The sequence below is a fragment of the Carcharodon carcharias genome, chromosome 1 (assembly GCF_017639515.1).
Source record: "Carcharodon carcharias isolate sCarCar2 chromosome 1, sCarCar2.pri, whole genome shotgun sequence".
NCBI classification, from domain to species: Eukaryota; Metazoa; Chordata; class Chondrichthyes; order Lamniformes; family Lamnidae; genus Carcharodon; species Carcharodon carcharias.
The window spans coordinates 17698421-17720402 of NC_054467.1; the positions used below are offsets into that span (position 1 = coordinate 17698421).

At 45.5% G+C, this 21982-nt stretch overlaps 1 protein-coding gene across 1 annotated transcript in view; it reads right to left on the minus strand.

Moving 5' to 3' along the window:
• The window catches only part of LOC121279291 (chondroitin sulfate N-acetylgalactosaminyltransferase 1-like), a 153726-nt gene extending 132045 nt beyond the window's left edge, over positions 1-21681 (minus strand). The window contains exon 1 of the mRNA XM_041190427.1: positions 21593-21681. The gene's annotated coding sequence lies outside the window, so the exon portion shown is untranslated. The remainder of the gene's footprint in view (positions 1-21592) is intronic.
• Positions 21682-21982: the final 301 nt, after the last annotated feature.

Here is a 21982-nt window from a genome sequence, read left to right on the forward strand (position 1 = left end):
ACAACCCCTGACCCCTACCCACATCCCCCACAATGCCCCATCCCTCACCCCCACAACACCTCCACCCCCACTCCCACAACCCCCTGACCCCACCTCCTACAAACCCCCAAGCACACCACAACCCCCATCCCCCACCCCACAACCCCCCCCATCCCCTGCCCCACAACACCCCCACCCCAACAACCCCATCCCCCCCCACAAGCCCCCACCCAGACCACAGCCCCCAACCCACCTCTCCACTCCAACCCCCACCCCCACAACGCCCATCCCCCACCCCCACAACCCCCTGACCCCACCCCCCACAAACCCCCAAGCACACCACAACCCCCATCCCCCACCCCACAACCCCCCCCCCCATCGTCCCCTGCCCCACAACACCACCACCCCCACAACCCCATCCCCCACAAGCCCCCAACCCACCTCTCCACTCCAATCCCCACCCCCACAACATCTCCACCCACACCCCCCACAACCCCCTGACCCCAACCCCACAACCCCATCCCCCACAACTCCCCCACCCCTACAACCCCTGTCCCCCACCCCGCAACCCCCCTCTCCCATCCCCGCCCCCAAACCCTCCCCCCAACACCCACGACCCCCTGTCCCGCGCCCACCCCTCCACCCCCCGTAGCAGCTGGTGAAAGTGGCTGCGTTTGTGTACTTTTGACCTCATTTATTCATTGTTTTGATCCCACATAAGAAATAAGGAGAGATTCAGAGGAGCCTTTAAATTTGTAGCTGTGACCAACTGCCTGGTCACACTATAGCCCCAATACTGCAATGATATCTCAGCCTAGACTCCCGACTGGATGTAGAGGCCCCCTCCGCACTGTGCTAATCCAAGGTTTGATTCGCCACCCCCCCCCACCAAAAACCATAAAGTGCAGCCCCACGTAGCCCGGCCATTGCGAGTTCATAATCCCATCGAGCTAAATTTCGTAAAGGTGGTGAAAGTGAAAGCTTCCAAATCGCCGTCTCTACTGCGCCCAAAGTGGAAACTCTCCCCAACTGGGTTACGCTCCATATCGGCAAGTTGTAAAAGACTGGGGCTTCACCAAAAGAGCTGAGCCCATGCGAGCAGCAAATAGATTTATAACAAAGGTTCACACGGGGTAGAAAATAACTGTTTCCTGTCACAGCAAATTTGCACTCGGGTGAACTTCACCTCGTATCCATGCTGCAATTTAAGTCAAAAGACCACAGCAGAATAATAGCTCTACTCTCACTGGGATTAAAGCTCTGACAGAAACTGCCAAAGCACCCAGTGCACAAGGCATTATAATTCAATCAACAAACCATGAATAATTAACGTCAGTCAATAGCTGGAAAAAAAGGTCAGTTATTCACAAAGGCAAACAGCCGCCAGCACACACACAGTCCAAGGTACAGAAAACGAAGAGGCCTGCATTTATATAGTGCCTTGCTACATCTTTCAACCGTCCCAATGCACTTTACATTCTGAAGCCATCACTTGTTATGTAGGAAAGATGGCAGGCAATGTCGACCTAGCACAAGTTTCCACAAACTACATTCCCCCAACACTATGCCAGTACCAGTAAAGATTGTGCACTCAAGTCCCAGCGGAGAGCCTAATCCCATGACCTTCTAGCTTGAGAGGTGATAGCAACATCAACAGAGCTGAGCGGACATAGCTCATGGGCTTCATGCTGCACTGTTTTACTGGAAACCATTAGAAGGCAGCTGAGTGATCACTGGTTAGTGGCTTTTGCGCTTACAGTTGTCATTTAGCACATTAACTTATAGGAAAAAAACGGATAATTAACTTCCTGCCAATCAGAGCTCTTAAGCATTTGAAGCTGTTTTAATGGGCTGAGGCCGATCGCTGCTTAATGGACCTGGCTGTGCACAAAACAGCTGCCACGTTTGCCGGCAAAATAACAGTGTTCACTCTTCCAATTTAATCCCTTGCCTGCAAAGTGCTTTGTGTATATCCTGGAAAATACCATATATATGCAAACATTTTTTTCCTGTTTTACTTCCTGCTGCTCCCAGGCACCATTTTCTTTTCTCAAAACCAGTGTACGCAACAACTACCTGCATTGTATATCACACCTTTAACATGGAAAAATGTGCCAAGGCCTTGGGAATGCCATCAGCTCCGATTCACATACTATCCCGGCTTGGGCAAATACCATTCCTTCATCATTGCCAGCTTAGAGTCATGAAATTCCTTAGCTAACGCCATTGTAGGAGCACCATCGCCTTAAGGGCTGTAGCTCAAATAGAAGACAAACCAGTGCCTTCTCTGGGCAGTAAGGAATGGCCAATTTACGTGGGATGGAATTTTCCATGCCCGCTGGCTTCAGGCATGTTTGATGACGTGAGCAGACAATATGGCGAGAAGGCCAAGAATCACTTCCATGATGTCTTGGAACCAGTTTGCAATTGTCCGCTCTGCCCGTCTTTGCAGGCCGCGTTTCCCACTGTCAGATGCCGGGAGCCTCATTGTAATATATCTGCTGATCATTATAAGCCCAGTTTGCCGGAATCACCCCTCCACATTGGATTGTCTGAGCACATTGGCATGATTGCAGGCCGACACGTTTCACAACTGCACATAAGCGACGTGCACCTGGCAAGCTGCACTTTGCTCGGGACTTTGAGGCTTGTTTGCCTACTTTGCTTCAGGCAGCACTTGCAGTTATCAGCGCCAGGCTTCGCAGGCAGCACCACGTCACTTATAGGGGGAGGCTCTGGGGCCGGTCTCAACCTACCAGACCAGCCATAAGCTTCCCAATGGCTGCAGGGTTAGGGCTTTCTTGGGGAAGGAGGAGTAGTTGCCCTAGGCAAGGCAAGAGGCTGCAGGGTGGGGGCTGTACTGGGAGAGGGGTATCCCAGGATCTGTGTCAGAGCACAAGTTGGTCTGTGCAAGATGGTGAGGTCTTCAGAGGAGATCAGGCCAGATGGAGATGTGAGGGTGTGCGTGAGAGAGTGAATTGTGATGTCCCATGAGCTGGTAGTGAGTGAGATGCCAGTAAATGTGTGATGGGCTTGAGTTTAGATTGATGAGATGGTTGCCTTACCCTGGCAGCATGGATGAGATCATTCATCCTCTTTCTTCATTGGATGGCCAACCTCTTCTGTGCAACAATGGCACTGATCACCACTGCCATCGCCTACCAAGCCAGAGTGGTAATGTAGTCAGAGCGGGGGTAGAGGGCATCACAGTGAGCCTCCTTGGCATCCAAAAAGCACTGGAGGGACGTGTCATTAAACCGGAGGGTTGCAGTCTTCTTGCCTTTAGGGGCCATGTCTTCTGTGCAGTAGTCCTGCGCTGGAAGCACTGAGAGGTATGTGTGCGGCTGCACTTTAAATATGGCACCTGGCGTGATGAAACTGCGAGATGACAGCGTGGCTGGTGAATAGGAGCCCGCCCGCCATTGAAACGGCTTGTTTCCCAGGAATGCATGGATTAATGAGGCAGGATTGGGATAACACGGCGTGAAAAGCCACCATTGCGGCCGACGGGTAAAAAGTCCTTTTTCCACCTCCTACCGCACTTAGTGCAAATCTGGGAATGATTCCACCTGTGGTCTATTACACCACCTAACAACAACCAGCTAAAACACCTCAGCCTCTCAGCAGGATGTTCATAACTTCCTTGCTGATTATCCAGCTTTATCCACTCTTCCTATTAAAATAATGTTTTGAAGGGATGCACTCCCACTCCTAGCAACAGGTTCCATCATTCACCTAGACTCGCTGGCCTGTCATTGCAGTTCTATGGACATCTATATAGTCTGCCACAGGGAATTGACCTCAACAACGATAGCAACTTGCATTTATATAGTGCCTGTAACCGAGGAAAATATCTCAGGATACAGCAAATATCCTATTGCCAAGAAAATCACTGAGGCAACTTGATCCCTAAGAGATCCAGCTGATATCTCTCTCCTGTTTTGCCCCCCTGAGACAGTCACTATCTGGTTGAAATACCTATGCAAGGAGTGAGGTAACTGAGTGAAGACAGGGAGTTGGATCTAAACTTGATGAGGTGGAGAGTGTAACATTACAAGTTTGGACAAGTTTGCTGTTTACTGTCATGATAATGGCCGATTGCGGTTGTGGACTCCAGCATAAGATACTATAAGGTACTCGATATGGGGTCACCTGACCTGGGGATTGAAGGTCAGACAGCACATGTCGGAACCTGTCTTTAGAATTCAGTTAGTGCTGATATGTGTTCATGTTAGGAAAATGTGTTATCAATAAAGTTAGCTCAGCTACAATGTCGACGGCCTGTGTGCATCATTGAAGCAAAAAAAAACAACAAAAAAAAACTGCAGCTACATCTTGTAAAGACTGACAAATTTGATTGACAAGCATGCCATTAATTAGATGCAAAAGCGCTTGTGGCTGGGCAGGATTTTTCTTTGAGAATCTGATTCTAAAGCAGCTTGAATTGGATGTTTATTTTTTTTGTGCTGTCAATGGGGTTTGGAGAGGCCTTAAGTAGATTGTCTCCACTTGTATAATCAAATTTGAGAGACCAGCAGCAAAGTGTAGCGGGCGTGAAAAAACCTTCAATTATTTCAGTTGGGCTCATTTAAGTCCAGTTATTACAGCAGAGCAGGAAACCTGTTGTGAGGACTCTAATTGACATGGAGATCCAGGAGCTATGAGTGTCCAATTATTGAGTTTGAGGCACTGCACTTACATGGGAACAAAAAAAGGTCCTTGGAATTCACCTCCAAGGTAGTTAGTCCACTGCTAAAGAGGAATAGTGTGACCGAGAAATCAAAGTGAAGACAATAGGGGAAGAAGACTCAGGTGGAGTCACAAGAGTGGGGAAGCAAGCAAATTATGGTGAGATCAAAAGAGACCTGACCCTAATTAAGCAAAAGCAAAAACTGACAAAAAGAACCATAGATCAGCAATGGAAAAATATTTCAAATGGAGGTAGATAGAGTGATAATCAGATACATTCGAGAAAGAGTAAGTACTGAAGACTGGAGTCCTTTGGGTAAAAAAAGGAATTGGGTCAAATTTCATTGTTAAAAATACATAAAATATAATTTAAACACTTACAGGACAGGTAGTAAAAGATTAAAGGGAGGAAAAATATAAAGAAGACACCAAAATTATAAAAAGGCTGAAGTAGTACTGGAAATTAGCAAAAGGCAGGAGAGAGTTTAAAAGGTTTTTTTAGGGGTATTATAGCAGTCAAAGGTGGGGTAGGACTACTAAGTGATAAAGGATGTAAACTTGTGTCAAAAGCGAGGAAATGGCTAACGTATTAAACAGGGTTCTGGGAGCACGAGAGAGAAAGGAAGTGAGAGAGAGTGAAAAATAATTTGTATTTTTACAGTATCTTTCACACCCATAGCACATTCCGAGATGCATTACAGCCACTGAATTACTTTTGAAATGTAGTCTCTGTCTTTTTTTAGACAAATATACCGCACTAACAGAAAATGAGATTAATGGCCAGATAATCAGTGTTGGTGGTTGTTAGTTGAGAGAGAAGGTGTTGGTCAGGACACCAGAACAAACCTCCCATAATGCTGTGGGACCTTTTGTGTTCATCTGAACAGGCAAATGGGGTCTTGGTTTAATGCCTCACTGACAATATAGCATTCCTTAAAGAATGCACTGGTCAACCAAGATTACGTGTTCAAATCTTGGATTAGGATTTAAACCCAACACCTTCTGATTCAGAGGCAAGACTGAGTTCAGAGGATGAGGATACTGGGTTTACAGAGCCAGCAGCTGTTAGTTTAGGGGGCTGTTTGTAAAACAGGGCTACTATAAGTAGGGAAGTTGGATTATAATATGTAGGATAGTAAAGGGCATGGAAAATGAGCAGCAGATTGGGATTAAATCAGATGGCTCAAGAAGAAAACTATGGGCAGCATTTAATTGAGGAAATAGGGGTTTTGCCCAACAGCTGGAGCCTCGCATCGCCTCCTTTGGGGAAAGCCCACCATACTCGGTGCTGAACAGGGGCTTAAGGCAGGGACAGGCCTTCCCCAAGATTGAAGGCCCTAGAGGAGGAAATACTGCACACCTCCCACCCACCCCCCCCCCAAGCAGAGCTGCCCACCAACCAGAGGCTGGTAGTTCTCCACTGCAGGCAATGCTAGCGGGCAGAGCGGAGGGGTGGCATTGGCAGCTGTTGGCCATGCTCCCACCAGGGGCCCAGGCCACAGGTGAGTGAGGGCGGAATGAGGGTTACATGGCGAGGGTCGCAGGAGGGGAGTTGGCCGGCAGCAAGGGCAGGGCGATGGATTTCAGCAGCACCTCCCACCACCCCCCACCCCCCCTTCCTCATGTCAGGTCCCTCAATCAGGCACTCTGTGCCTGACAATGTGGCACCCCACCCATCCCAGTCCCCGCTCCCAGGACCTGCGAGCAAACACGACAGGAGGTCGGGTGGGGGGGGTTGCATTTCAGGCTCCCAGTGTGGCAACTTCCCCACCTGCCACTGGTTGAATTCCAGTGCCCGCAGGATGAGGCCTTGTAGTGGGCATTAATTGCGGGGTTACCATCCAGCCCAATTAAATGTCCCCCCCCCCCCCCGCCCCCAAACTCACCTCAGGGGAAGGCATTAAGTTCCATCCTATCAGTGCTTGACAGCTTAAATGGCCCGTTTCAACGCTGCAAGGTTTCATGATTCTATTCAGATAAGGAACCACTTCCTCTTCAGCTTACCTTCCCCCTGTTTTCTGCTAATGTTTTACTTGTTTGAAATTAAACATAGACACAATTAGCCTGGAAGCCTTCACAGTTAAGCCTGTTAAGTCTGTGCTAAAGTTGGCACAATACTTGAAAGTACTTTCACTCGCAACGCTGCCTCTCCTCTTAACACGCGTATGCAATTAAGGGCACGCTCTGTTGCAGGAATCCAAGGAGGAATCAGAGGGCAGTTACAAATGTGTGCTTTATTGGCCTCTCTATGTCAGCTCCACAAAATTCTACATCCTTCCCCAACTCAATGACACCCAATATTTCCATTAATTTTCACCTCATTGTCGGATAATCAAATACTGTGGAAAAAAAATAAGAGAGACAACTAACCAAGGATTCCCGGGGGGGGGGTTATGCCTGTACAAGTAGAGCGGTCAGTTCCTGCCAAAATTAGAGCCAATAATCATTTCCTTCAAACCCCTGTCTTGGGTTTCACTGCACAAAGCTGTAAATTCAAGGCTCCGCAGCTACGTCAAACAGGATTAGAGTTTGTAACAACCTCAGTTCATTCGATCAACGGTAAGACGATACAATATCTAAAATGCGGCACAAATGGATTAGCATACAATATAATGTGACCAATTCTTAGTGACCTTGTTTCATGGGCTGCATTGTAGGAGTTGAGGTACGATGCAGGCAGCGCCACAGAAACTGGGAGGGAGGGGGCGGTGTAGTTGGTGGTGGGGACTGAGGACGTGCAAGAAATAAAGTTACAGCAAAGTTGTGCTTGTGTGGAGTTTCCATGTTTAACCCCACCTGATCCAAGTTGTTACCACTCAGCATCAAGAGTCCCTAACTTTCGTCAGGAGGAGACGGTGCCTGTGACTGTTGGGTACAATGAAGATTGTGAAAATGTCCACCGTCGCTATAGTTTCCAAGAAGATTAGCCCATCAGCATGGCAGAGAATAACACTTCTGAGCAGCATTGAATTCAACCCCTCAGCTGAAAGCAGACAAAACCTGCCCTTGTAAGAGAGTGGAGTTCAAATCAGTCAGCACTGGGGATTTTACTGAGGCTACTCTAATGTGTAGTTCTTCTCTCAGCACTGAGAGGGTTAAGGAGCCTGCCTTTGATCCTGCACTTTTAATTGCCATTCCTGATTGAGAAAGAGATGAAATATTGCGGTCTTAGTCAAGGGTTCAATCCCACTCTAGGGGCGGAGTCTTACGCTTAGTAGGATTTTACGTTCCCACCGAAGTCAATGGAGGTTAGAATGCCTCGCCGCACTTTACGGCCCCGTCCCCACTGTGACAGGGCCGTAACATTCCAGCCTGGGACTTGAGAACAAACATCAAGATTGATACTCCAGTGCAGTACTGAGCGAGTGCTGTACTGTGAAGGTGCTGTCTTTCAGATGGAAAGTTAAACCGAGGATGTGTCCGGCCTCTCAGATGGACGTAAAAAAAAAAAAATCGCTTGGCATTACTTCGAAGAAGAGCAGGAGAGTTATCCCCAGTGTCCTGGTCAATCAGCATCAGATTATCTGATCATTATCACATTGCTGCCTGTGCCAGCTTCTGTATGCAAACTGACAGCTGCATTTCCTAGATTACAACAGTGATTACACTTCAAAAGTACTTCACTGGCTGTAAAGTGCTTCGGAATATCCTGAAGTCATGCAAGGCGCTATATAAATGCAAGTCTTTCAAGTTTTTCTTTTTTAAGGAAAAACAGCGTTATTCCAAAGTTTATTTAGGAATAATATATCTATAGGTAAAAATCTGCTGTGAACACGTTAGAAGCACATGAATGACCCAACACTGTGGAATTTGAATTCAATAAAAATCTGCAATTAAAATTCTAATGGTGACTATGAAACCATTGTCGATTGTTGTAAACACCCACCTGGTTCACTGATGCCCTTTAGAGAAGGAAATCTGCTGTCCTTACCTGGACTGGCCTATGTATGACTCCAGACCCACAGCAATGTGGTTGACTCTTAAATGCAATGAATGAATAAAAAAAAGTTTGATGCCTAAGAAGATATTAAAAATTGTACTAACTTCAACGCATTCCCTGAAAGTATCAGGAAAGCTGCACCAACACTGTGTGGCCTTGCCATTTCAGTGACAGATTCACATGAACCTCATTTCATGAACAGGAGAGTCAAGTCACAAGACACAGATACAGCAAACATATACATTCTACTGCCACTTTGGTTATTTGCTTCTTGGGTGCATTTTGCAAGTTGTCCAAATGTAAAATTGTTGTAGTTCATTCTAAAAGGATCATGATATGAGCCTGATTCAATTGTGCAGAATCTGCTCTCAGTGTTGGGTCATTCATGTGGATGTGCTACTAACGTGCTCATAGCAGATTTTTACCTTGAGATATATTATTCCTAAATAACTTTAGAACAACACTGTAGATTTGAACCAGGGTCCCCAGAGCATTACAAGACCAGTGACGATACCACAACTCCACCACCTCCCCTTTGCTGCAAGTTGTTATAAAATCCAGACCCACAGTTTACAGTGAAGAGAATGAGTGTTTGCCAGCTCAAACTCTGGCTAAGCACCAAGACGAGAGGGGGTTTGGGTGGGGGGGGTGAGGGGGAAGCGAGCGAGGAGGGTCAGAGAGTGAGCTGCCCTGAGATTTGCTGCTGGCCAGCTAAAGGGTCTGGGGGCATGTGGCCAATTCATTTACATGGCTTGGTCAATGGCACCTGTTGCCAGGGGATCCCAACTGCAGGGTCAAAGACCATAAATAATCCAACTTCAAAATGTAAGACTTAGATTGGGAAAATAATACAACAAAACAGTAACAAGCATCCCATTGCTCTTGCATGAGGTGAGTGGGGATTCTCTTTATCAGCTGTCTCAAAGAGTAGCACTCTCTCTTCTGAATCATCAGGTTAGGTTCAAGTCCCAAACCAGGAGACTTGACTGCAAAAGCTATGCAGACATTTCAGGGCAGTACTGAGGAAATGTTGCACTGTCTTTCAGATGAGGCTTTAATCTGAGGCCTCATCCATCCACTCAAGTGGACGTAAAAAAAAGGTCTCCTGGCACTATTCGAAGAGGTGCAGGGGAGTTCTCCCCAGTGTCCAGGTCAACATTGAGCCCATAACCAACATCATGATTTGGTCACTATCTCATTGTTGTCTGTGGGAACTTGCTGTGCGCAAATTGGTTGTGTGTTCCTTACATTACAACAGTGATGACATTATAAAAAGTATTTTAAAAGCAAAATACTGTGGACACTGGAAATCCAAAACAAAAACAAAAATTGCTGGAAAAACTCAGCAGGTCTGACAGCATCTGTGGAAAGGAAGACAGAGTTAACGTTACGAGTCTGTATGACTCTTTTTCAGAATAGTGAATTCTGATGAAGAGTCATATGGACTCGTACTGTTAACTCTGTCTTCCTCTCCACAGATGCTGTCAGACCTGCTGGGTTTTTCCAGCAATTTTTGTTTCTGTTAAAAAGTATTTTGTTGGCTGTAGAACGACTTTGGTTTATCATATGATGGCGAAAGGTGCTATATAAATATAAACATTTTTATAGCAGGAATCGAAACTCTGAACAGATATGCAAATAAACAAAGCAGGTGGGATCAATTTGGTGGGAAAATGTCTGATGAAACAAATATAACCATAAACATGCAGATGAGATTTATGCAGATACGGGGGAGGGGGAGGGGGAGGGGGGGGTCGGGGGTGGGGGGGGGGGGGGGGGGGGGGGGGGTAAGGTAGGTTCTTCTGTAATCCGAGCACAGGAAGTTAATTTTAAACATCACTTCAAAGAAACACGTATTCCCAGCAGGCCATTCAGATTGCTGCTCCTAATGTGTAAACACAGGATTTGTGGGAACTACTTTTCTCAGGTAGACTAGTCAACTGTCAAATAAATGTGACAAGAATAAAATGGTGCATAATGTACTTTAATTCTCGAGTACAAAATGGTTTCTTTTCGAGAACAAGCATGGTTTTAAATGTCAAAAGACAAAACTAATTTAAAGCAGGTTTAATTCTTTGCAAGGAACAAGAAGCCTTTTGTTCTGAAGCGACCTGCAGAAAAGGAAGCACTCTATTTAAAACTGCGATCAGCGAAATGAGGCCAAAGCATCATCAAAGGACTTTGCATCGGTAGGGCAAGGAAGATGGAGCAGGTGAGCCATTGGGCAACTTAATGGAAAGTAAGTGGAATGGAGCACAATACTCCAGTACAACAATCAGTGACAAGGAGAGTGGTTACATTACAAAGGTTAATGTTATAATCCAGCCAAGGAGGCAGAGTTGCCTCCAAAAGGCAGAGAACAATAGTTCACAAAATGCCAATACACACTAGCAAGCTAGGTCCAGAGTGAAATTAGGAAGCATTTCTTCATACATCATGCTATGGCAATCTTGCAATTCTCTGCTCCCTGGGTCAACTGAAACTTTCAATACCACGATTGATGGATTTTTTTTGACCAGGGAAGGGTATTAAGGAATTCAAAGTTAGGTATGAGGAGATGCTGATCGACCATGATCTAATTGAATGGTGGAGTAGGTTTATTGGGTTGTGCGGCTGTCTCCTGTTTGTATGTCTCTAAGCCAGCAGTCCAAACCTGAAAGAATTTGATGTGCAATTCACGTTGCTGGCCTTGGGCCAACATCAAGTTAAGTGTATGATCAGAACTGCAAAATCACACAGCCAGCTTCACAGCGACAGCTTGACCATAAGATCACAGGCTCCCAGTTAAATCAGCATTCCAGTTGGTGCATTCAGGTTGTCCCACTGTGCAGTTGGGTGACTTTCGAATACAAGCTGCCTCACTCTATCAAGCAAGCAGTTTATCAAAGTGAGCAGTCCACAAAGACCCCACCTCACTGTCCGTGTCATTTACATTTAGATGCATTGGATGGTTCATTTCCAACAGCACGTCAATGTGACTGGATGCTGAACACAATGGAGATTAAATTTAACCCGTTTTATGGGCCTAAAATGGGAACATTGATAAACAATTTAGCAGGGCACAGGCCCATGCCCAATCTGCAAGGGCGCTTAGACCACCCGCTAAATTGATCGGTATCATTTTTCCATGTGGCCAGAGCGAGAGACTAATTTTAACAGTGATGGGGCTCCAGCAGTCATTTCCAACCCATATTGCAAAACATAGACATCACCTGGTACTTCTGACTAGTGAGTGGCCTGAGGACCTCTGTCTCTTCAGCCTCCACTGGATGCTCCTGTGACAGATGAACTCAAGTAAATGGAGTAATCGAGCATGCACTCTGACCCTCCTCAATACCATGTTCTGGGCCTCCAACAAACTGCATTAATGCCTCAGGATTTCCTCAATCCCTTCTACACTGGGATTTAACAAAGACAGCTATGCTGGCTTCTACACCAATCTTCTGACGGGAACTTACATCCAAATTTTCTCCGGAGGCTCATTTGCTGCAGTGAAAGATAAAAATCAGCAGAAAATACACACAATTGCGGCACCATCAACAGAAGTATCCATGAGCGGGCTGCCGAATTGTACCAGTGTGACTCAGTCTCAGAGCCTCTCACTCCTTCGTTCCTCTTCCATTATTAAATGGAACAGTGCATGTCCCCATTGGGAAGGCTATTCCAGGTGAGGAGCACAAATCTGGGTGTCTTGAGATTGGTAGCACTTTGATTAATTACAGCATGGGTCTCATTTTAAAAATTAAAATAATTTTTTTTTAAGTTTTTTAAGAACTCCAGGAAGTTATCACTCCCCATCTTTAACAATTGTCCCAGCATCCAGAGCTTTTGTTCATCTGACCTCTATCTCCTTATTTGGCTCACAGAATCACAGAATCTTAATGGCACAGAAGGAGGCCATTCGGCCCATCATGTCTGCACTGGCTCTCTGAATGAGCATTATGATCTAGTGCCATTGCCCTGCCTTGTCTCCGTGCCCCTGCACCTTGTTTCTATTCAAATAATCATCTAATGCCCTCTTGAATGCCTCGATTGAGCCTGCCTCCACCACACTTCCAGGCAGTGGATTCTGGACCCGAACCATTCATTGTGTGAAAACGTTTCTTTCTCACGTCGCATTTGAGGTTGACAGTGTCACATTTTGTTTTGTAATGCTCCTCTGAAGCGCCTCGGGACGTTTCATTACTTTAATGGTGCTGTATAAAAATAAATTGCTTTCGTTGTTCTTGGTGCAAGAATTCCAAATTTCCACTGCCCTTTGTAAAAGAATGTGCTTCCTGATTTCATTTCCCTTTTCTGGATTCCCAGCCAGAGGAAATAGTTTCTCTAAAAATGTTGGAGGGGTTCGATAAACACCCTGAATAGATCACATTTTAACCTCCTAAACTCACTGAATGCAGGCCAAATAAATGTAAGCTGCCTCTGACTTAAACCATTTAAACCCTGATGGATCTGTAATGTGCCCCTCTGTGCAAGTGATGCAAATTAAAATCAGCAGAAAAACTCACTCCAAAGTTGCAAAGATTTTGTCATTAAAATTTCAGAAGTATTGTTCACTTATTAATTGCTCTTCATCTGAATGGCAGGCATCTCTGCTGCTCTATTCTGTGTTGCTATAAACAGAATGGTTCCATTAATGTAACAGGCAGGAGAGCTACAGCACTATTTTTGGAAACGCTGGCCTTTTTAAAAATTCATTCATGGGATGTGGGCTTCGCTGGCTGGGCCAGCATTTATTGTCCATCCCTAGTTGCCCTTGAGAAGGTGGTGGTGAGCTGCCTTCTTGAACCGCTGCAGTCCATTGTGCTGTTAGGAAGGATGTGCCAGGATTTTGACTCAGCGACAGTGAAGGAACAGAGATATATTTCCAAGTCAGGATGGTGTGTGACTTGGAGAGGAACTTCCAGGTGGTGGTGTTCCTATCTATCTGCTGTCCTTGTCCTTCTGGGTGCTAGTGGTCATGGGTTTAGAAGGTGCTGTCTAAGGAGCCTTAGTGAATTCCTGCAGTGCATCTTGTAGCTGGTACACACTGCTGCTACCCTGCATCGGTGGTGGAAGGAGTGAATGTTTGTGGATGTGGTGCCAATCAAGCGGGCTGCTTTGTCCTGGATGGTGTCAAACTTCTTGATTGTTACGGGAGCTACATTTATCCAGGCAAGTGGGAAGTATTCCATCACACTCCTGACTTGTGCGTTGCAGATGGTGGACAGGCTTTGGGGAGTCAGGAGGTGAGTTACTCATCGCAGCATTCCTAGACTCTGACCTGCTCTTGTAACCACAGTATTTATATGGCTAGTTCAGTTCAGTTTCTGGTCAATGGTAACCCCCAGGATGTTTAAAGTGGGGGATTCAGTGATGGTGATGCCATTGAACATCAAGGGGCGATGGTTAGATTCTCCCTTGTTGGAGATGTTCACTGCCTGGCACTTTTGTGGCGTGAATGTTCCTTGCCACTTGTCAGCCTAAGACTGGATATTGTCCAGGTCTTGCTGCATTTGGACACAAACTGCTTCAGTATCTGAGGAGTAGCAAATGGTGCTGAATATTGTCCAAACATCAGCGATCACCACAGAATCTCACCCCACTTCTGACCTTATGATAGAAGGAAGATCATTGATGAAGCAGCTGCCGATGGCTGAGCTGAGGTCACTACCCTGAGGAACTCCTGCAGTGATACCCTGGAGCTGAGATGACTGACCTCCAACAACCACAACTATCTTCCTTTGTGCTAGTTGTGACTCCAACCAGTGGAGAGTTTTCCCTCTGATTCCCACTGACACCAGTTTTGCTAGGACTCCTTGATGCCACACTCAGTCAAGTGCAGCCTTGATATTAAAGGCAGTCACTCTCACCTCACCTCGAGAGTTCAGCTTTTTTGTCCATGTTTGAACCAAAGCTGTAATGAGGTCAGGAGCTGAGTGGCCTTGGCGGAACCCAAACTGGGCATCAGTGAGCATGTTAGTGATAAGCAAGTGCTGCTTGATCGCACAGTTGATAACCCCTTCCATTACTTTACTGATGATGGAGAGTAGACCAAAGGGTTGGTAGTTGGCTGGGTTGGATTTGTCCTGGGCAATTTTCCACATAGCCAGGTAGATGCCAGTGTTGTAGCTGCACTAGAACAGTTTGGCTAAGGGCGCGACAAGTTCCGGAGCACAAGTCTTCAGTACAATTGCCAGAATATTGTCAGGCCCCATAGCCTTTGCACTATCCAGTGCCTTCAGCTGTTTCTTGATATCATGTGGAGCGAATCTAATTGGCTGAAGACTGGCATCTGTGATGCTGGGGACCTCCAGAGGAGGCCGAGATGGATCATCCACTAGGCACTTTTGGCTGAAGATTGTAGCAAATGCTTCAGCCTTATCTTTTGCACTGATGTGCTGGGTTCCTCCTTCATTGAGGATGGGGATATTTGTGCAGCCTCCTCCTCCAGTGAGTTGTTTAATTGTCCACCATCATTCGTGACTGGAAGTGGCAGGACTACAGAGCTTAGATCTAATCTGTTGGTTGTGGGATCACTTAGCTCTGTCTATTACTTGCTGCTTATGCTGTTTGGCACACAAGTAGTCCTGTGCTATAGCTTCACCAAGTTGACACCTCATTTTTAGGTATGCCTGCTGCTGCTCCTGGCATGTCTTCCTGCAGTCATCATTGAACCAGGGTTGATCCCCTGTCTTGATGGTAATGGTAGAGTGGGGGATATGCCAGGCCATGATGTTACAGATTGTGTTCCGAGCACAATTCTGCTGCTGCTGATGTCCCACAGCACCTCATGAATGCCTAGTCTTGAGCTGCTAGAGCTATTTGAAATCTATCCCATTTAGCACGATGGCAGTGCCACACAACACGATGGAGGGTATCCTCAATGTGAAGGTGGCACTTTGTCTCCACAATGACTGTGCGGTGGTCACTCCTACCGATACTGTCATAGGCAGATGCATCTGCAGCAGGCAGGTTGGTGAGGATGAGGTGGAGTATGTTTTTCCCTCTTGTTGGTTCCCTCACCACCTGCCGCAGACCCAGTCTAGCAGCTATGTTTTTTAGGACTCAGCCAGCAGTGGTGCTACTGAGCCACTCTTGGTGATCATTGAAGTCCCGCACCTAGAGTAAGTTCTGCGCCCTTGCAACCCTCAGTGCTTCCTCCAAGTGGTGTTCAACATAGAGGAGCAATGATTCATCAGCTGAGGGAGGGTGGTATGTGGTAATCAGCAGGAGGTTTCCTTGCCCCTGTTTGACCTGATGTCATAAGATTTCATGGGGTCTGGAGTCAATGTTGTGGACTCCCATGGCTACTCACTCCCCACTGTATACCGCTGTGCCACCATCTCTGCTGGTCCTGTCGGTGGGACAGGCCATACCCAGGGATGGTGATGGTGGACATTATCTGTAGGGTACGATTCCGTGAGGCTGTTCCTTGCCTAGTCTGTGAGACAGCTCCCCCAATTTTGGCACTATCCCTCAGGCGGACTTTGCAGTGTTAACAGGGTTGAGTTTGCCATTGTCATTTCCGGTGCCTAGGTCGGTGTTGGGTGGTCCATCCGGTTTCATTCCATTTTTAAGACTGTGTAGTGGTTTGATACAACTGAGTGGCTTGCTAGGCCATTTCAGAAGGCATTTAAGAGCCAACCACATTGCAGTTGGTCTGGAGTCACATGTAAGCCAGACCAGGTAAGAACACCCAATTTCCTTCCCTAAATGGGATTAGTGAACCAGATGGGTTTTTACAATGACAATAATTTCATGGTCATCATTAGACTTTTAGTTCCAGATTTTTATTGAATTAAAATCCGAAACCGGGTTTCCAGAGCATTGCCTTGGGTCTCTGGATTACTGGTCCAGCAACAATACCACTGCGCCATCACCTCCCCTGTGATGATTTAAACAATAAATACTGATTTTTATATTTTAAAAATTCATTTTTTTCTTTGACTAATTTACTGTTCACGGCAGCAGCTCAGCACATACAGTAGGGAAAGAACATTTCAGTCACGCAAAATCAGTGAACTAAAAAAAAATCGTACAACTCCCCCTGTTTTACTTTTTAAGACAATTCACAGAAATGCCATGTTGATATAAAACCTGGAGTTCTGTTCGAGAATTTTCCACAACAATTTGAGAAACCTAGAGATCAAAATAACCTGGGAGGACATAGCTGTTCTCCCATCAACTTCACCCACAACCAGTGCCCAGTAAGCCCCGTGACCAACTTACCCTCCATGGCCCTAGAATTCCCAGCACAGCCAACCTTAAATGCATTGTGGTATCAAACCATACAATTCTATTTAAGGTCCTCAATCTACGTATCATGGAACAGGACAGGCCATGTAACTTAATCTTAGAAATTGTACTTGCTTTTGCTGAATTCAGCAAAATTTTTTTAATGAAAACTGTTCAAGCTGAACATGAATTATAAAGGTATTTTTTATAAAAGATTTCAGGTTTTATTTTAATTTGTGAAATATTTCTGACTGTAAGGGTTTCTATCTGCTTGCTTCCATCTCACTCGATGTACAACACTCTGCACTGATAAAGTGCCCAGCTCACTCCATAGCTTGAGCACTTATGCATCTATCAGGATGGTGGGAAGAGAATTTGTTGGACCTTTTTGTGGTTTTTTTTCTGTCAGCAATTCTTAAATTCACTTTTGATCATCAAAGGCAAAAAATAAACTTGTTTTTATGTAGCACCTTTCACATCCTCACAATGTCCCAACTTGCTTTGCAACTAATGAAATACTTCTGTGGTTTTGAAGGAAAGCATGGTTTTCAATTTACTCAGTTCCATCAAAGAGTAATGAGATCAATGGCCACTTAATTTGTTTTTGTCTTGAGGAGCAGGATAATTCTACTGCTCATCTTCAAACAGTGTCATGTCATCTGAACAGGCAGATGGAATCTCATCTTAAAATCTCATTGCAAGAATTATACCTCTGACAGTGCAGCATTAGGGGGAGATGGTGGCATAGTGGTTATATCGCTAGCACTTATAACCTAGAGGCCCAGTCTAATCCCTGAGGGACTGGCTTCAAATCCCACCAAGACAGTTGGTGGAATTTAAATTCAATTCCTGAAACTGAAAGCTAGCTTCAGTAATAGTGAAAGCTATTATTGTAAATAATTGATTAGTTAAATTTCCTTCCTTTAGGGAAGGAAATCTGCTGTCCTTACCTGGTCTGGCCTACATATGACTCCAGACCAACAGCAATGTAGTTGACTCTTAACTGCTCTCCGAATTGCTTAGCAAGCCACTCAGTCTCAGTTCAAGGGCAATTAGGGATGGGCAACAAATGCTGGCCTTGCCAGTGATGCCCACGTCCAATGAATAAATTATTCCCTCATCAAAGTACTGTACTGAAGTGTAAGCCTAGAGTTGGTGTTACTGGAGTGGGGCTTGAGCCCAAAAACTTCTGACTCAGGGCTGAAGGCACTACTGACCAAGCCCAGCTGACATTACAGCCTAAATAGAACTTTCAATTCTTCGCTGTGGTACAAAGAAGCTTGATCCACAATATGAAATTATCTTGTCTCCCTGGATAATGAGGATGTCTTGTGGTGCAGTGGGTAGCACCTGTGCCTCTAAGCCAGAAGCTGCGTGTTTGATTCCCACCCCAGGACCCGACGGCCAATGAAGGTGTGCTTGTAATGCAACCAAACAGGTTAGAGTATCAACCTGCAAATCCTCCCAACACACGCCATTGGCAAGTTGTAAAAGTGGGAGAGATTCCTGGTTAGCCATGTGGAGGAAACAATGTTGGAGCCTCTCAGAGCTCCAGAATGAGCACATTGCAACAACCACCAGCACTCTGGATAATGCTGCAGAAGGACTTATTTCCCAGTAGAAACTGCCCATGAGAGTGATGAGCCAATGTGTTTAGCTGCAATATATTACTTATTTCACATGCTAACAGGACAGACTTTTTCTGCTAACCTCTCATCTGGAAAGAAAGCAGGGAGAGAATCTTCCTCTGGAATATTAAAGTGTCTGTCAGAGAACAAGACAAGAGGAATGAGGGGAAGTACCAAGTGGTTGGGAAAATTGCGAAAAGTAATGTAAACCTTTAGAAACCATGAATGATGAAATAAGTTTAATTTATGGAAAGTAAATTTTCAGTTTGTTTCACAAGTAGTGAAAATTGTGCCCCTTGGTGGTTTTCTGAGTAAATGCAGCAAATGTTCTAGACCTCCAATCCTCATTATTCTTTGATCTATGTTGAGTTGCTAAGTACCTCCAGGGCATCAGTATCATTGATACAATGGACCTCAGTGTTCTAAGATTAGGGATGGAGAGGGAGGAAATCAGCAAGGGTTAGTGCTCCTGATTGCTACCCAGTGAACCCTGCTGAAAAGTAAGCTTTGCTGTTAAGTAAGAGGAAGGTTGAGGTGTTGCTCTGATTTCCCCAGCTGAATAGCTTGCTGAAATCAATACATAAGCTTACAAGGTACCACAGAACTCCCGGTATGAATCAATTAAGGACTGGTATATTGGATTTGCCACAAATCATCTGCCCTGACTTGCATATTTTATAGTCCTTGAGCAAATCTGTGCAATGGGAGCAGAGTCTTGGAAAATATACCCAATATAGATTTTGAGTAAAATGTAATGCAGTAACATATTTGTACATACTTCATGCAGTCACAATGTCCTTCTGTGCTATCACCTAGACACAGAGCAGTGGACAAAAAGCACTAGTTCTAGAACTAATGACAGACAGGGTTAAAACCCGAGTTACAATTTAGTTGATGATATAAGAAGTGTCTGGTATGTAAGGCACCATCCCTGTTTCTGGATGGAGTCGCGATAACACAGCCTGACTCACACCAGCATCCATTGCATTTTTTTATTCTTTCTCAGACTGTGGCCATACAAGGCCAGCATTTGTTGCCCATCCCTAATTCCCTAGAACTGAGTGGTTTGGTAGGCCATTTCAGAGGGCAGCTAAGAGTCAAGAGTCAACAACACTGAAGAAGCCCGACACCATCCAGGACAAAGCAGTCCGCTTGATTGGCACCCCATCCACAAACATTCACTCCATCACCGACGCACAGTGGCAGAAGTGTGTACTACAAGATGCACTGCAGGAATTCACCAAGGCTCCTTAGATGACATTACCCTCACTGAATCCCCCACTATCAACATCCTGGGGGTTATCATTGACCAGAAGCTGAACTGGACTAGCCACATAAATACTGTGGCTACAAGTGCAGGTCAGAAGCTTGGAATCCTGCAGTGAATAACTCACTGCTGACTCCCCAAAGCCTGTCCACCATCTACAAGGCATGAGTCAGGAGTGTGATGAAATTCTCTCCACTTGCCTGGATGAGTGCAGCTCCCACAACGCTCAAGAAGCTTGACACTGTCCAAGACAAAACAGCCCACTTGATTGGCATCACATCCACAAATATTCACTCCCTCCACCACCGATGAACAGGGACAGCAGTATGTACCATCTACAAGATGCACTGCAGGAATTCACCAAGCCTTCTTAGACAGCACCTTCCAAACCTGTGACCACCACCATCTGAAGGACAAGGGCAACAGACAGATGGAAACACCGCCACCTGTAAGTTCCCCTCCAAGTCACTCACCATCCTGACTTGGAAATATATCGCCGTTCCTTCACTGTCGCTGGATCAAAACCCCGGAACTTCCTCCCTAACAGCATTCCGGGTGTACCTACGCCACATGCACTGCTCACCACCACCTTCTCAAGGACAATTAGGGATGGGCAATAAATGCTGGCCCAGCTAGTGATGCTCACATCCCATGAATGAATAAAAAAGTCAACCACATTGCTGTGGTCCCGGGTCACCCAGCTAGGTAAGGAGGGCTGGTATCCTTCCCAAAAGGGCATTACTGGAGCAGATGGGTTTTTACCAACAGTTAGTTTCATAGTCACCATTACTGAGATCAGCTTTCAATTCCAAATTTTATTATTGGAATTTAGTGGTCGCATTCAAACCCGTATCCCCGGTGAATTAACCTGGGCCTCTGGATTAACAGTACCAATTACCATTACCAATACGCCAGCGGTCTCACCAACATTTATACTGCTGCAGAGCTCTGAACTTTAGAAACAGAATCGTGCGTTGCAATGATGGCAGGGCAATCTGATGTTCAACACACATTCTCACCCTCCTGTTGGCTGTGGGGAGAGGGGATAGCAAGTACAGAGCACGGGGAGAGGGGATAGCAAGTACAGAGCACTATGAGAACAATCACCAAAGGACAAGATTCACTCTATCGCCAGTAATAAAATGTGAGTGAGGATGCAAGATAGTTATATTATGCTGTTCGCAATGTGGTCTTGCACGCCAACACCAATCTGCATCTCCGAAATGAAGCAGGTCATGTCTAAGTTCTATCCACCATGTGCAAACATTCGGTCAGCTTTCCCCGATATCTGTACGATTGTTAACCGCTATTTAACTTTCTAATTTCTTTTTTGTTGCTGCTGCTCGGTGAATAGACAGGCACCAATATCGGGCTGGACCGCTGTTAGCCCTCTAAGATAAAAACCTCCATTCAAACCCAGAAACTTGCGAGGTCTTTAACACTATGGTCAGGAACCCGATATCTAACCACTGAAATTAGGCTGCTCTTTCCCGGAGTTGTACGAACAACATTCACCCCGCAATGTACAGCAAATTCAGCGTCATTAATGTGTCTCATTACTGTACAACACATGCACAGGATAAGGCATTGTCTTGTTAATCACTTTCCCAACATGCAGCGACATAAATCAGCAACAATAATAATTCTGTGGCTATCCAAATCTAAATATTACTTGAAAAGAAACAAAGATTATATACATACATATATACATATATATATGTATAGGCTATATTTTAAACCATCAACATTCTCACTTAACAGCGGGCTGATTATGTTTGTTTTGTGAAAATTCCACTTCAGTCCTGAAATCATTAGCGTTGGATAGCTTGTAATATTTTATGTAAGGAAACATTGTCATAACACAGCGCTTACCTCACAGAAGAGTTATTCAAAAATAAAACCCCTTGCGCGTCTTGTAAACACTGAACAAAACCCCGGTGCAATGTGCAAGTGAATCCAGAGGGTATCATCGCCTGCTGGAATATTAAAGGCAGCCTCTGTAGTCGCTGGCGTTGGGGTGTTTCCTATTACAAGAGGCAGCGTAATGAGAGCTTGCTGCTGGTTTCGTCAGCATATTGCCACACCCACAAGGAGACTTCAGTCTTTTCCAGCAGCTTAGCTGACCGCCTGGAGACTATATTGTGCATGAATCTTATTATTTAAACTTAGCTTTGAACTACACCCATCTAAAAAGATCCTCGCCCGCCCCCCCCAATAAAAGCGAAAGAAATTAGCAGCAGCTTCACTGGAAGTGTCACCCCT